At 40.2% G+C, this 16,381-nt stretch overlaps 1 long non-coding RNA gene across 1 annotated transcript in view; it reads left to right on the forward strand.

The window, feature by feature from the left end:
• Positions 1 to 1,157: 1,157 nt before the first annotated feature.
• The window catches only part of LOC140497366 (uncharacterized), a 43,163-nt gene continuing 27,939 nt past the window's right edge, over positions 1,158 to 16,381 (forward strand). Inside the window, exon 1 of the long non-coding RNA XR_011964642.1 lies at positions 1,158 to 1,783. This is a non-coding gene — a long non-coding RNA (uncharacterized lncRNA). The remainder of the gene's footprint in view (positions 1,784 to 16,381) is intronic.

Below are 16,381 nucleotides of genomic sequence, written 5' to 3' on the forward strand. Positions count from 1 at the left end.
GGGGCGTAAAGGTGGTGGAAGGAGCTGAGAGGTGAGAAATGTTATATAACAACTGCAGAGTCAATCATTTTAATTTCCTGCACCATATTATGACAATCTCATGTAATCACATACTTCTATGGATAGACCATCGCTTTGAGTGGTGATGATGGTGATGATGAGGATGGTTATCTTAACAGTCCTTTAAGGTTTGCAAAATGCCTTGTATATCACATTTCATTTGATCCTCACAACCAATACTTCTTAGACTGTGGATCTCTACCCCATATGGGGTTGCATAACTGAATGTGGAGGTCGTGAAAAAATTGATAAGGGTAAAAGGTTTCTGAAGGCACAAGGACCAAAAATTAATTCAAAATCAAAGAAGTTACAACCCGAGGTGTTCTTGATAGCACTTGCTGTGTTGCATTGCACAACTTCGTTGAGGCCTTGGTTCTAAACACAGCATTGATGATCATAAAATCAAAATACCAATCAACTCTGAAAAACATTGAAGATGCTCTTTATCCTACAGTATCACATATTTCAAGACTTAACTCTTTATATAAAAAAAATAAGCCCATCCATCTTATTAGTATGCAAATTTGCTTTTGTCTTTAATAAATGGTAAAATTCTATGTATACCAAAGAATTTATGATTGATTAGCAGTAAATGTTTGATTTGTATATTTATTTTATATACCTATATACCCAGGGATGAGTAAAAATTTCTTAGGTGAAAAGAAGTCATGAATGAAAAAAGTTTAAGAAGCTCTTCTCACAACAACCCTTGAGGTAGATTCTCTTATTATCCCCATTTTATAGATGAGGACATTGAAGCTGACAGAAGATAAATGACTTTTTCAAGGTCTCACAGCTAATATCTGAGGCAAGATTGGAACTTACATCTATCTTCCTGACTCAGAGTCCAGTGCTCTATCTACTACATGACATAACTACCTCTAGAGATCTTCTAAATTCTGCTCTCTCATTTCACAGATGAGGAAACTGAGGTCTAGAAAGGGTGACTTGCCCAAGGTCATATGACTAGTAAGTTTATATATCTATACACACACACATATATATAATGTATGTATACACATACACGCATACATATATATATGCATACATGTATGTATAAATATATGTCTATATAAAATAAAATCTAGAACTCCGATTATGGAAAGACTTTCAACTTACCATGTTGTCCCTTGTCTATTGTGCTATGCTACTTATATCTTGGTGTCTTTGCTGACTTTCCTGGACTTTGATAGCTGCCTGCCTGCATGGTCTACTTTGTTTCTCCAACTTTTATTGGATGTCTAAGACTTAAGGTGCTACTTATCTACCTGTGCCCATATTATTCAATTGCTGCTTCCTATTTGAGTTGAGACTTCTATGGAGACTGTGGCTTTCCTTGTGCTTGGATTCTCCATAGCATTACCTAGCACAGGACTAGATAATAGTGAGTGTTCAATACAGTTGCGCTGGTTTTCCTCATATGTTCCATGGGATAATGTGAAAGCCACCATCCTAAGATTAGAGTAAGTGGTTATCTTGTCTTCATTAACCTAGTGAAAGTAATGACCTCTGAGACCTCACACCTGGCAAAAACAGCCTACTTTATAGTCCTCCTGGATGCCCATTCCTCTGGACACCATTTTTTTCTGGTCTAAACTTTTACAGAAATACAGGACATGAGACCTGGAAGAGATCTTATAAATCACCTAGACCAGCCCTCTCATTTTATAGAAGAGGCAGTGGAGCCCCGGAGCAGTGAGGTTCATCCATGTGCACATAGCTGGTAAGTAACAGAGCCTGGTTTTGAACAAGGTCTTCTGATTCCAAGTCCGATGCTTTTTCCACTATATTACTGGACTTCTGTTGGCTATTGGTGGTAATTCTCTTCTCTGAGACCTCCCAGAGTAGTCTGGAGCTTGGGGAAGAGTGCAGATTCATTTTTATTTAGCTTATTGAGCATCTACTATGTGTCGGGCACAGGGTATGCAAAGGAAAACGAATGAAACTGTCACTGCTTTCAAAGAGCTTACATTCTATTGAAGACAAAAAAAACCATATACACGTATATGGTGCATCAAATAATCATTCTCCACCAATAAGAAGAATCTTATGCAAATGGACTCCCGGATAACCTAAACTCAAAATATGTACAAAATAATTAGGGGCAATGGAGCATTAACAACTATAGAGAATTAGGAAAGCCTTATTGTGGAAGGTGGCATTTGAGCTGAGCCTAGAAGAAAAGTAAAGTTTCCAAGGGGTGAAACTAAGGAGGAAGAGCATGTCAGGAATGGGAAGTAGTTTGTACAAAGGCACAAGGGTGGGAGGTACAATTTTGTACTTGAGGAAAAAGCAAGTTGAGTGAGTGTAGAGTGTAGTGACAGGGAGATGGATGTAACATTAGCTGAGTGACTGAGTGAATCCTTCTGAACTTCAGTTTGCTCCCTGGGGCAGGTTGGAGTCAGAATATGAGAGGCTTTAAATGTCAAAAAGAAAAGTTTGTATTTTATTCTAGAGTTTCTTAGTGGCTTCTAGAGAACAACTGGAGCTTCCTGACCAGGATCCTAATGTGATTTTTCCTATGTGGAGGACAGATTAAAGGGGTTGGATGTGGCCTCTCCTAATTATCTGGATACCCATTAGGAGGCTATTGCAACAATTCAAACAAGAGGTGATGAGGACTGGAATTAGAAAGGCAGGATAACTTTGTCAGTAGAGAAAAGAAAAGAGATTTGAGAAATGCTGTGAAGATAGCATTGATAAGACTTGACAAATGATTCATTGCTTAACTGATTAGTTAAGAGGGGAGTGGAGGGAAGTGAGAGGAAAGAGTGGAGGATGCCCTTAGGTTTTGAACCTGACGAACTAGAGGAGTGGTGATGCCTTGCTCAGAAATAGGAAAGTTAGCAAGAAAGGGTAGTTTAGGAGGAAAGAGAATGAGGTCTGATTTGGATGTGGATGAAGACTTAAGGACATGAAGAAAATAAGTTTTTACCAATTCTTATGAAGTTCATTGATGGAAATTCCTTGAGCACCCCTCCTCTCTATTTCAGAATTTGTTTTCCCTGCCCCCCAATTATCTCTTTCCTTCTTTTCACAAAGAAAGAGGTGGCCCCTCTTCCTTATAATACTAACCCCTTTACCTATGTCTTTGACCTCATCCTCAGAATGGAAGAAGGAGTAGCTTTGGGCTACACTTAGGGTTGTTGGAGTTCAAGGATCATATGGTTTAAGAGCTTGAAGGAATTTCAGAGATAATCTAATCCCTTCATTTTATAGAAGCAGAAACTAGGACCCATAGAGGTTAGGTGACTTCCCCAAAGTCACAGCTAGAATTACTCCTCCTTGACTAGTAGGCTATTCTACTTGAGTATTAAGAGAAAGATTTAACTGTATCCTATTTCCCCTGGGCTACCCCATAGGCTAATCTTCCCTTCCTTTCCTCTCTTTCCTGTGCTCTCAACACCCAGGGCAGAGTGAGAATTCACAAGAGAGAATGAACACACCCTTGTGTTTCTAGGAATGAAACTCCCCAAGGCATGATTGATCACATGGTTCATAGTGTATTAGCTTAGTGTCTTAGGGCTCCCCAAATTCCTCTGAACCTGAGACCAACCAGTACCCTAAGGGTGTACGTATGACAGAAGGTGGAGGCAGGGAATGCAGCAAATTCTCATTAATTTTAATTACTGTCATTCTCTAGGAGAGTTACCATCCTGAGTCCCCATTCTCCAGCCTGAACTGGGATTCGTGCCAATTGTCTTCTCCATCATTGGGTCCCTCCAGCACTGTTTAATTATGGAAAGTTTTAATGCATTTTAGACTTTAAGAAAGAGTGGGAGAAGGTAACTATGGGTTTAAGACATATAGATGGAAACAGACACACCTACAACATGAATACACATATGCTCACAGAAACACCCACCCAAAGCAATACAAACACACTTCCTTACACAAGGTAGTCCATTGAAAAGAAGAGAAAAATTGAGTTTCAGGGCCCAATTTGACACTAGCCGGATGGTTAAGTAAATCATTATATACTTTGAGTGTTCAATTCTTAGGTGCTGTTTTGGAAAATGCTGTGTTAACACATACAACACAACACAACACACACACAAAAGATAACCCAAATATATGCATGCATATGCAGACCCTTCCCTACTCCCCACAACACACAAAGCCACATACGTATACAAGTACACACGAATTCACACACACACTCTGATGATTCTGGAGGTGAGAGTGAGACTGATGACTTTGCACAGCCCTGCCTCACTTAAATCTAATTCCCTTGCATGTCAAGACACCACCCTCCTGATACCATTGGTCCTCTTTAAGAATGAAGAATGAACAACAATACCAACATACACATAAACACATACATAGAAACACATTGATCAGTTCGTTGGCATGACTCAGTTTGGAGACAAACTAACCAAGCTAACTTAAAAAAAAAAAATCTATTTGGTTAATTCAGTCCAACTAAATTTTGAAGGCACATAGCAGATATTTGCCAAATATTTGTTAAATGAATGGATGGATGGAATAATGGACAGATGGACGGATGGACAGATGGATGAATGGAACTAGGTAACCACTTATTTGTGGAAAGACAGATTATAATTAATAATAATCAAGATCGGCTAGAAGATTTCTCTCTCCTCTCTGTCTCTCTTCTCTGTCTCTCTGTCTGTCTCTCTGTCTCTCTCTGTCTGTCTCTCTCTGTCTCTGTCTCTCTCTCCCCTCCATGCTGCCGGAGCACTTCATTTCTGCTTACCTTGTAATATTTACCACTTTCTATTTTGTATTTTTTTATATTTTAACTTATTTTATTCCCCACTCCTCCATGGGCTCTTGGAAGTTCTATCTCATTTACACTTATCTCTAGAGATTGTAAAGCATCTAATATAATTGTCATACGCAATAAGAATGGAGAAAAGAAAGAAGGAAGAAGAAAAGAAGAAAGGAAGGAAACAAACCTTTACATGGTGCCTACTGTGTGGCAGGCACTATGCTAAATACTTTACAAATATTATCTCATTGGATCCTCACAACAGTTCTAAAACATAAATGCTATTATAATTCTTATTTTACACTTGAGGAAACTAAGGCAAATAGAGGTCAAATTGGCCAGGTCACACAGCTACTAAGTGTCTGAGGTCAGATTTAAATGCAGATCTTCCTGACTCCTCTCTCAGAGCACTATTCACCAGGCTGCCTAGCTACCTCAAAGGGACTAACTCATATGGAGATTGAACCTGTGACCTTGGTGTTATCAACACCATGATCTAACCAGCTGAGCTAACTGTCCTCTCCATAGGCGCTCGCTGAATAATTATTCAATAAGTGCATGGATTAATGAATGATAGGCATGACAGATTCAAGGTCAATGTAATGATAGCTATTGTAACTTTAATTTGCCATTTATAGGTGTTCATGATGGGCTTTTAAGGAAGCTATTGAAAGCTTATGATGTGTTACATTTCTGACAGCTCCAGATGTGTAAGCCATGGCTAAAGTGTAGGTTTTGGCCAATACCAACCTTAGCTAGAAAAGAGATCTGGCAAATGTTCAAACTTATAATGCGCAAATGGCTTCCAAATTCTGTTATTGTAACTTAACACCTTTAAAATGTGTATATGTGTATGCTCAAAGGAAGGAAACCTACTATGTGCCAGTAGTAGATAGTAATAAGACAGAAGTAAGTGCCTGCTATGTGATGAGCACTATGCTAAGTGTTTTGGAGTTATTATTTTATTTAATCCTCAGAAACACTGGGAGTTGGTGCTATTGTGATTCATCCCTTTCCTATTTTACATATGAAGAAACTGAGGCAAACACAAGTTAAGTGACTTGCCTAAGGTCACACAGCAAGGAAGTGTCTGAATCTACATTTGAAATCAAGTCTTCTTTATTCTAGGCCCAGCCATTTATCTATTGTGCCACCTTCCATCCACTGCATCTCTGCAGAGAGACAGTTGTACTCAGGCACAAGGTTCAGCTAATGAGGTAGTGTCTTGTAATAGAAATAGTACCAGATTTGGCATTGGATGATGGATTCAGATCCAGTTTCTTATACATAAGAGCTGTGTGGCCATGGGAAAGTTTACCTCTCTGAGCCTCAATTCCTCATACGTAAAATGGAAATACAGCTCCTAGGTATGAGTTACAAGGAAAGCATGCAAATCATAATGTGAATTATTATTCATGGCATCTCAGAGTTCATAGGACCATAGATTTAGAACTGAAAGGAAGTTTACAGGCCAAATGGTCCAAGCCTCTCATTTTACATATGAGGAAACTGAGGCCCAAAGGACCTGCCCATATTTATACAGGTGGTAGAATATGAAATCAAACCTAGGTCCCCGGACCCCGAATTCATTGGTCTTTCTATTCCCTTCAATGCCCTTAAATGACATTTAATCCAACTTATCCTAGCCCCCAGATTCCTTCTATATCTGCTAGTTTTCTCTATACTTCTCTGGATTTTACCAGAATATAATCATTGTGATAATTCCTTATGTTTTCATAACATATTAAAATTGATACAGCACTTTCATAAGCATTGTCTCATTTGACCTTAATAGCTATGAGATATGGGCTGGGTAGGGATTTTAACTCTATTTTTCAGATGGGGAAACTGAGGTGAAAAATGTCCAATATTTTCCTTGAAGTTATAGTCCTAGTAATAAGTGGATCTTCAAAGAGAAACCAGATCATCTGACTCCAAGGTCTAATGCTCCTTTTATTCTCTTGAGTTGTCAATGAAATAGGTAACTGGTGTTTTGATGACTCAAAACATGAGTCTGAGTTACAGAGAAGAGTCAGGGAAATTCAAAGTTAGAAGGTCATATAGCCCAACTTATCCCGGAGCAAGAATCCTCTCTACAATATCTCTCACAAATGGCCACCTGACTTCGGCTTGAATCAGTCACAGTTATTGGCAAGACATCTGCCGCTGCTTCCAAAGGAAGTCCATTCCCCTTGGAGATGGCTCTCATCATGAGCACATTTTTCTTCGTCTCAGGTTTGATTTTGCCTCTTTGCCAATTTCTGTTCATTGCTCCCAATTCTACTCTCTGGAGACAAGCAGAAACAGTTATCAAATTTCCTCTCTCCCCACTCCCCCCATCTCCTCTTTTCTAGGCTGACCATCCCCAGCTCCTTCAGCTGATCATCTAATGATCTTTCAATGTCCTGGTTACCTTCCTTCAGTCAATCCTCATATCAACGTCCTTCCTAAAATGCGGCATCCAGAACTGAAGACAGTATTCCATTTTTGATCTGATGATACATGAACACTGTCACATCCTTGCCTCTCTTAATACAGCTAAAGATTTCATTTTGGTTATGTGGTACAGTGGACAGCACACTGAACCAAGAGTCAGAAAGACTGACTTTCTGAATTCAGATCTGGCCTTAGACACTCACTAGCTGTGCGATCCCAGGCAAGCCAATGAACCTCTCTCATCTGGTCCTTACAACTTCCATCCCTATGAGATAAATCAAATTAAATATATTTATCACCAGTTTACAGATGAGGAAACTGAGTCTAAGAAAGAAAAACAAGGAAAAACAGTTAAGAAGCCATATTGGTGTAACATGACCCAAATCTGGGTCTTCTGACACCAGATCCAGTGGTTTTTGTTGTTGGTTTGTTTTTACTTTTTTTTTTTTACATTCTTGGAAGTAATCATGTTTTGACAAATACAAATAAGCATAATATAGCATAACTGAAGGAAAACAGGTGCCACTAGCAACATCTGCTGTGACATGTATCTCTGCATGGTCTGCCCTATTCAGATCACAGGAAGGATAAATACTGAGGTTTGTACTAGGTGACATACTTTAGGAAAGACATTGATGAGTTGGAGAGCATTCCAAGAGGAATCTGGATGGTAAAGGGCTTTGAATTTGTGTTCTATGAGGACTGGGTGAAGGAGCTTGGGATATTCAGTCTAGAGAAGACAAGTCTTTTGGGGAGATGTGATCACTGTCTTCAAGTATTTGGAGACTTTCATGTGGAGAGAAAATTTATTTATTCTAATTGGCCTCAGAGGGAAGAACTAGGGATAATGGATAGGAAGTTGCAAATTGGTTCCATTTTGGACAATCTTCCTGACAAAGGCAACCATCTCCAAGTGGAATGAATGAGCTGCCTTATTATCGGTTCCTCCTCGCTAGAGGTCTCCAACGCAAGAAGAAGTGAGATAGCATGGGATAGTAGATACAGCTTTGGACTTGGAGTCAGAAGCTCTGAGTTCAAATTCTGCCTCAGTTACTTACTAACAATGTAACCCTGGGCGAGTCAATTCACCTCTCTCTGCCTCAGTTTCTTTATTTGTAAAATGAGAATAATAATAGGATCTACTATCCAGGATTGTTGTGGGGATCCAATGAAATAATGCATGTAAAGTACTTTGTAAACCTTGAAGTGCTATATAATTGGTAGCTATTATTAATGATGTGATAATAATAATGATAAAGGCTGCATCCCCACTTGGGTATGCTGAAGAAGTGATGCTTGTTCAGAACCCTGTTGAATTAAATGGTATCTGAGTGAAGTCAGGGAGGCAGATGCCAGTCAGGCAGCCAGGGTTTCAGGAATTAGGCAGCGTCCTGTGGGAAAGAGTACTGGATTTGGAGTCTGAAGACTTGGGTTTGGGTCCTGCCTCCATTTGTTCTTGCCTCAGGGATCATGAACAGATTGCTAACTCTCTCTGGGTCTCACTTTTCTGCTCCATAAAGTAAGAAAATTGAATTAGAAGATCCCTATAGTCTTTTGAAGATTGAAATCTGTGATTTGAGACAGGTAATCTCCATTCTTCCATGTAAATGAGTGGTGAGGAAACTGGGGGCTGTGGGTGAGGATCACTAAGTCAAAACTACCATAAAATGCAGGAAATAGAGAGAGATTAGGAGACGGTAAGTCCAGTAGGGTCGAGGGATGGGGAGACCTAAGCAGGTTTGTGGGCAGAGACGGGGAACAGTGAGCTGAAAGACTGAGATTAATGATCATAGATCAAAACTGGAACTAGAAACCATTGAGACCAATCTGATCATTTTATAGATGAGGAAATTAAGGTTAGAGTGTCATGCCTCAGGTCACACAGGGAGTAAAAGACAGAATGAACCATCCACCAACTCCAAATTCATTGCTGTTTTCACTATACCAGTGCCTTGCCTTCAATAATAGCCCAATGTTCATATTCATATTTCTATGGTGCTGTAGTCTCTATATAATAAAAAGATTCTTTTGTTATCATTTTCAGATAGTCTCATGATTCTTAGATTATCTCTCTTTGACTTATTTTCCAGAACTTGCATTTAAAATTATTTTTCAATCTTTTGAATTTGTTCCAGTATTTCTCATCATTTTACAGTCATTGACTTTGATCAATTCTAATTCTCAGTGAATCTACTATTTGAACTTGGTTTTGTATCTCCCGAACTAAGCAGTTTATTTTCCTTCCAGTTTTTTCCTTTACCACTCTCCTTGACTCAACAGTTCTTACCCCTACAGCTCTGATTTCATTTGTAATATTGTTTTAAAATTCTTCATTTTTTCCAGAAATTCTAGTAGATCTTGTGACCAAGTGCTTTTCTTTAAGGCTTTGCTTGTAGATCTTATTGAGTTATTTTCTTCTTTTGGGTTTTGAGTATCCTGGGCTATTTATTTCTCACCAGTTTCAGTTTACTCATTTTTATAATCTTATAAATTGAGAGGTTGTATCAGAGCCAGGCCCTATTCCCTCCTGGAAAGAATGGTGGAGATCTATTTGGTGCTACTATTTTTTATCTGACGTCCTTCCATGAATTCCTCTCAGGACAGAATTCTATGTTCTTCAAAGATCTCATTGAGCTACAGAGTCCTGAAGTTTAAACTGATTACTGGTTTCCCAGTCTGATTTTTTGTTTTCTTGACCCTGGTTTAGGATCAATACAACATAGCTCTATGTTCTAGGTGTCCCTGTGATCTATACTCCCATCTTCTTAATTACTCAGCACTTGAATCATCACTGGTCCACATAGCAGAAGGGTTCCTTACACTGTCCTCCAAGGACTTTCTGACTAGACTCCTTTTTTTTTTTTTTTTTACTGGCTGAAGAATTCTCTCTTTGTGCAATTCTGGGCTAGAAAAACGCACTTATTTAATACATTGAGAGGATTAGCTTTCAAACCACTGACAACTTTTGAGTTATCTAAGGTATAAACATCTAGCATACAAGTAATTGGGGCTCTCTATGACTTCCCATTGACATTTAGGTCAACACACCCTTCTGACCAGTTATAATATTATCATAATTGTGGAGATGAGGGGAGCAGTGCACAACTGGACCAACACTAAATCTTTGCTGAACATCTTTTCCATTCTCTTATCAAGTAAATTTCCCTTTGTTAAATGTCTACAGTGTTAAAGGTCTACTTGTCTACAGTCTGAACTACTAGACTTGATACCTGTGGAATTCACAGTTCACTAAAGCCCCCAGATCTTCACCCCATAAAGATGTCTAGCTCTATCCTGTTCCTTTGCAATTGAAAAAAAAATCCAAGTATGGGACTTTATATTTCTCTCTTTTAAATTGCATCATTAGTTTATTTTTCTAGAACATAAAGGCATATTTGAATACTAACATTGTCATCGAAATTGTCCCTCCCAGGGTTGTCATCTGAAAACTCAAAAAGCATGCCATGTAATTCTTCATCCAAGTCATCTATAAACACATTGAATGGCACAGGGCCAGGAAGGGAGGCTTCTGGCATCTCACAAGAGACCTTATTCCAGGTTGACATCAATTCCTTAATCTCTGAGTTCATTCATTCAATTAGGTCAAGATCCACTGAGCTGTACTATCATCTAGACTGCATCTCTCCATCTTCTCTGTCATGAGATCCTTTGTTAAATGTTCAGATGAAATTCAGTCTCACTATGCTTATCACATTGCCCTCAGCTGCCAGTCTAGTAATTATGTCCAAATCCCTCTTCTCTAAACTCCTGCTTCTACCACATATAGACTGAAACATCACCTAGCACTTAATTCCAGCTCAGACATTCTGTGTTCTGAGTTCCCTTTTACCTGTTACATTCTGTGTCCTAAAGTCTCTTCCAGTTCTGGTATTCTAGGCTTTATAATCTCACCATCTCTGATATTCTATGTCCCCAGATCTTTTATAGATCTGACATTCTATGTTCTAAGGTTCTTTCCAGTGTTTATATTCTATATTTCAAGGTCCCTTTTAGCTTTGACATTCTATGTTCTAAGGCTCCTCCCAATCCTTACATTCTTTATGTCAAGGTTCCTTCCTGCTCCAACATTCTACATATGAAGGACCCTTCATAGTCTGATATTTTAGTGTTCTAACATTCTATATTTTCCAATCCTTTCCAATTGGATAGTTCTATGATTCCAAGGTCCTTTCCTGAGCCCGTATAAAATCTGAATGTGCCCTCAAGGGCACATTTGTTCTTGGCTCTTCAAGTTGCCTTAGGCTAAGAGACCCTGAGAACTACCAGGGCAGGAACTCAGCTATGTCAAGGGCTGGAGGAAGTGGGGCACAGGAATGTGTAAGCTGGAATTCTCTGCCTTAGGCTAATTTGTTGCCAGAGGCCCAACCTGGCTGGCTGGCTGTCTGTGGCTGTCTGTCGGGGCAGCAAAATAAATTACAGTCTCAGAAGTCCAGGTCTACTCTGTGCTAGGAAATTATTCACCCACCACAATCACCTTCTGGAAATCATTCACCATGGGAAGAATTACAAACAATGCATCAGCTATTTGTCTCGCATGGATACGTTCCAATTAGACCAGAGTCCGTGGTGGGAGCGGCAGAAATTAGATGGAATCCTGTATCATTCCAATGAAATACATGAATAAGATTATTCTGGGGCTTTGAATATTAGCGCTTGAAAAGCAACTTTAGAGGCCATCTAGTTCAACGCCATTGTTTTTGAAGATGAATAAAAATGTGACTCCAAGAGAAGAAATTACTTCTCCAAGGTCACACAGTAAGTTAGTGACAGAGTCAAAATTAGAAAATGTAATTTGAGTCTCCTAAGAAACTTTAGAAGTCATTTAATTCTGCCTTCCTCCTACCTCAACTTCGTAGATGGGATAACAGAGGCCCACAGAGGGAAAATGATTTGTCAAAACCAAACAGCTAGTTAGTAGACATCCTGAAACTTCTGTACTTTCTGCATGTTATAACAAAAGAACCCACCCATCCTCTCGTCCCTAGGACGCAGTACTCAGTATACCTGCTCCATCTCCCCCAAAGTCATACTCTTAACTACAGAGCTAAATGACTCTCTCTTCAAAGTTTGACTTTTAATGCTAATAATGTCTTTTCTCTGTCACATTGTGTGAGATGTGTGTTGTGGAGTGAGGTGGGTAGGGACTCCCTGGCTCCTAAGGCTGTATTTCACAGATAGAATTCCTTGGACCTTAGCTCCAGATAGGGCTGAAGGATCTGAAAGAGACTGGGGAGGTAGTAAAGACTTGGGTGACGTCACCCTAGTTAGTGGATCTCCCCTGGGGCTTTGGGGAAAATAGAAATATCACAAGATGAGGGAGGGGTTGGGCATAGGAAAGTTGAAGGTTGTTGACCTGGATAGTGGATACCTATCTACATTCCATTCCATGGGACTCAGGTCTAGAAAGGATCTTAGAGAACATCTAATCCAATCATCTTTATTTTACAGATGAGAAAACTGAGACTCAGGCTAGTTGACTTTCCCAGGGTCACATATAGGAAGTGTCAGAGGTAGAACTGAAGTCATGTCTTCTTGGTTACAAGTTCAGCCACTTGCCTCTCTACTTAAATTTTGCCCCTTTTAGAAGCCTGGGATAAAATATCAGAGAAAATAAAACCACAAAGGGTTTTTGCACATTGTACATTGAAACACTTGCTACAGAGTAGAATGGTCTTTCCCTAATTGTCAAGAGAATGCCCACGCCTGTTTTAGAATTCAAAGGATCACAGAAAATTAGGTCTGGAAGGAGCTGCATTGATTATCTAATCTAAACTCCTTATCTTCCCAAGGAGGACCATGAAGTCCTCAGAGAGGGAGTGATTTGGCCAAGGTTACAGAGAGAGTAGGACGGCTAGGTGGTGCAGTGGATAGAGCACTGAACCTGGAGTCAGGAAGATCAGAGTTCAACTCCAGTCTCAGACACTTACTAGCTGTGTGACCCTAGGCAAGTCACATAACCCTACTTACCTCACTTCCTCAGTCAGTGGAGAAAGAAACAGCAAACCACTCCAATATCTTTGCCAAGAAAACCCCACGGACAAAATCTAAGGGGTAAAGTACAACAGCAACCACAGAAAGAGTAAGTGGTAGAGCTAGAATCAAGCCTCATAGGATCATAAGCATTGGAAGGGACATCAGACCACCTGATCCAATCCTCTTTCCTATTTAATATGAGGCACTTGAGGCGTTGAGAGACTCTAGAGTAGTGATAATGTGGGATAATAAAAAGCAGTGTTGGTTTCTTGGCAGGAGAGACTTGAATGTGAATCTTGCCTCCACCATTTCTATCCATGTGGCCATGTGTGAGTTACTAACTTCTCCAAGACTATTTCCTCGGATCCGAAATGGGAATAACAATGCCTATACATTACTTAACTCAGGGTTGCTATGGAGATTAAGTCAGAAAATGGATGAAAAGTGCTCTGTAGACCTTGAAGTGCTATATAAACACATGCTCTTCTTGTTAGCTGGTTTGCCAAAGATCACACTAGTAAATTAAGTTGCAGAGCCTGGATTTGGACCCAGGCTCTCCGACTCCAAGCCCTGGGCTCTTTTCATTGCTTGTGCTGCTGCCTTATAGCTGTGGAAATACTGAACAGTATTCCTAACCCTTCTAGGGAGATATTTCCTAATTCTATGTGAAAGGTGGGGGTTCACTTAATCAACTAACCAGTTACCCCACCCCCATTTAAAGAAAGGGACAAGATGTTATTCCCTGATACCTTTGTCAGGGGAAACAATCAACCAGCTGGTGAGAGCAAGAACAAGAGAAGTCTATTGAATCAATTAATCAATCTATCACAGGCTTTAAACTAAGTTAGAAAAGGGTTTCATCTATTCAGATGTCTTGGAAAGCCATTGGATGGGCTAGGATGATATCGCACAGGAAGTACATTCAAATTGGTTGAGGAAAATTGGTCATACTCTGTTGTTTTTTAAATGGCAGACCAGTTTAGCACCAGAGAGTTGAACTCAGTGATGGAAACCTCCAACCAAGCTCCTGAGAATTAGTCTCTTGGGGCAGGGGGAGGAGAACCTCTTTGCTTCAGTCTTGGCCTCAGTCTCTTCCCCTCAACCTCTTTGACCAAAAGACAACCTTGTGAATTTCAGAGGACTGGACGAATAGAACTTTAAAAAACTGATGTCCTAGCAGCATCCTCAGGACAACAACAGCTGGTGTTGGTGTCTGCACCTGGAACATAGGATAGGCTGCACTTCTTGAGGAAAGGTAGATTTGAGAACCTACAAAGAGCCCAGCAGAAAAGCTCCACTCTTCCTAAGCAGAACATCTTGAAGACTCTAGTGAAAGAACGTCCAACAGTTGTGTTACATCTGCCATAAGTGCTCTGCAAACTTGATCTCACTTTCCCCTGGACTCTGGTAGAACAATATGTCAGACTTTCAAAGTGAGGATGTTTTGTACCAATTCTCTTTACTACATCACCTTAGTAAATACCCCTTTCTAAAAGCTAATTAAGTCTGGTTCATCATTTGATATTAGCTGATAATGGGGAAAACACATCAGTTGGGGTTCCTGAACTGTAGTGTTACAAAACCACCCCTTAAACTCCTCAGGGCTACCCCTAAGACTCTGAAGGGTGATCTAGCAGTCTAGCTCTGGACACCCAACTTGTCAGTGTGAATGTGGATGGAGAGAATAAATCCAGAGCATGTCCTTCTTTTGCAAGAGGGCAGGCTCAGGGCAAGCATGCTATGTTAACTTCTGGGAACAGTATTCCCCTGGGAACCTTTGCACAAGTCAATAGCTTTCAGTATGCCAATTTAAAAGAAATGACATAAAACCTCTGTCCCTCACCTGCCACGGTAAGATTATCATCATCTTTTTTTTTTTTTTTTAAACTGGAATGCTTCTGAATGCTTTTGGCTTCTGCAAAATCTCCTGGAAGATGTAATTCCTGAAAGTGAACATGGTATTTATGGTCATGATGATTATTCAAGACATAGATGACTTGTATCTTTTGTTCTGTTTTCCTCTCTCCAGATTGGGATGAGGATGTTGTCATCCTCTCCAGGAAAATCCTCCTGGATTCTGCAAAAAAGAAAGAAATGATTTCCCCTCCATCTATGGGAGGAACCATCTCCTTCAGGTCTCTGGGGAGGGTGTGCCCCTATCATTGGCATAGATGGATGAGAAGAATTGGGATAATTCCAATCTTTGGCACCTCTTCCCAGTGCTGACCCTCCACAAACTGGCAGACTCAGTGAAATCTGTTTTCATTATGTCCTGTTTCTCCTTTTCCCTCTTTCATCATTGGCTCTCACTGGCTTCATGCTTGTGTTCATGGTCTCCCCCTGTCTTCCTGCACCCCTCCAAGCCCATTCTCCAATCAGATCTTCTCTTCTCCTCTCTTTCTGTGAAAATTTTCCACCCTGTTCTTTATTCCTCCAAGGCCCTACTCTTTCTACTCACTAAGATGCCAGCTAAGGTGCTCAGATGGGAATGACTGAGGGATTGAAAGGGGTGCTGGGTTTGCCACCAGAAGCCCGGAATCCATGCCAACTAGCTGTGTGACCCTGGACAAGCTATTTGTCTTCTCTGAACTTCAGTTTCCTTAATTATAAAATGAAGAAAATACTATTTGGCAGTACTTACCTCCCATGGTTGCCATGAAAAAAGCATGTCATAAACCTTGAAAAGCTATTGAAATATGAATTGGTATTCTTATAAATGGGAAGTTAGGTGGTACAGTACATAGAGTGTTGGGCCTGCAGTCAGGAAGACATATTTCTGAGTTCAAATCTGGCCTAAGACACCTACTATCTATGTGACCTTGGGGAAGTCTTAACTTAACCCTGCTTGCCTCAGTTTCCTCATCTGTAAAATGAGCTGGAGAAGGAAATGGCAAACTAGTTTTTTTGCCAAGAAAACCCCAGACAGGGTCACAAGGAGTTAGAAAAAACTTAAATGACAGAAAACAGAATACTTACAAATAGATTTGTGAGCCAGTCCTTTTAAGGACAACCGTATTTTAGCATATACCTTCCATAGAGAGGCAGCGTGGCTCAGTGGAGAGGCCTCCGGAACTGGTGTCTGAGGATCTGATGTGTGGGCAACCTTGGGCAAACTCCCCCATCTCTCTGGGTTTCTAAAGGAAGAAACCGTCTGCAGTG

The sequence above is a fragment of the Notamacropus eugenii genome, chromosome 3 (assembly GCF_028372415.1).
Source record: "Notamacropus eugenii isolate mMacEug1 chromosome 3, mMacEug1.pri_v2, whole genome shotgun sequence".
Classification (NCBI taxonomy): Eukaryota; Metazoa; Chordata; class Mammalia; order Diprotodontia; family Macropodidae; genus Notamacropus; species Notamacropus eugenii.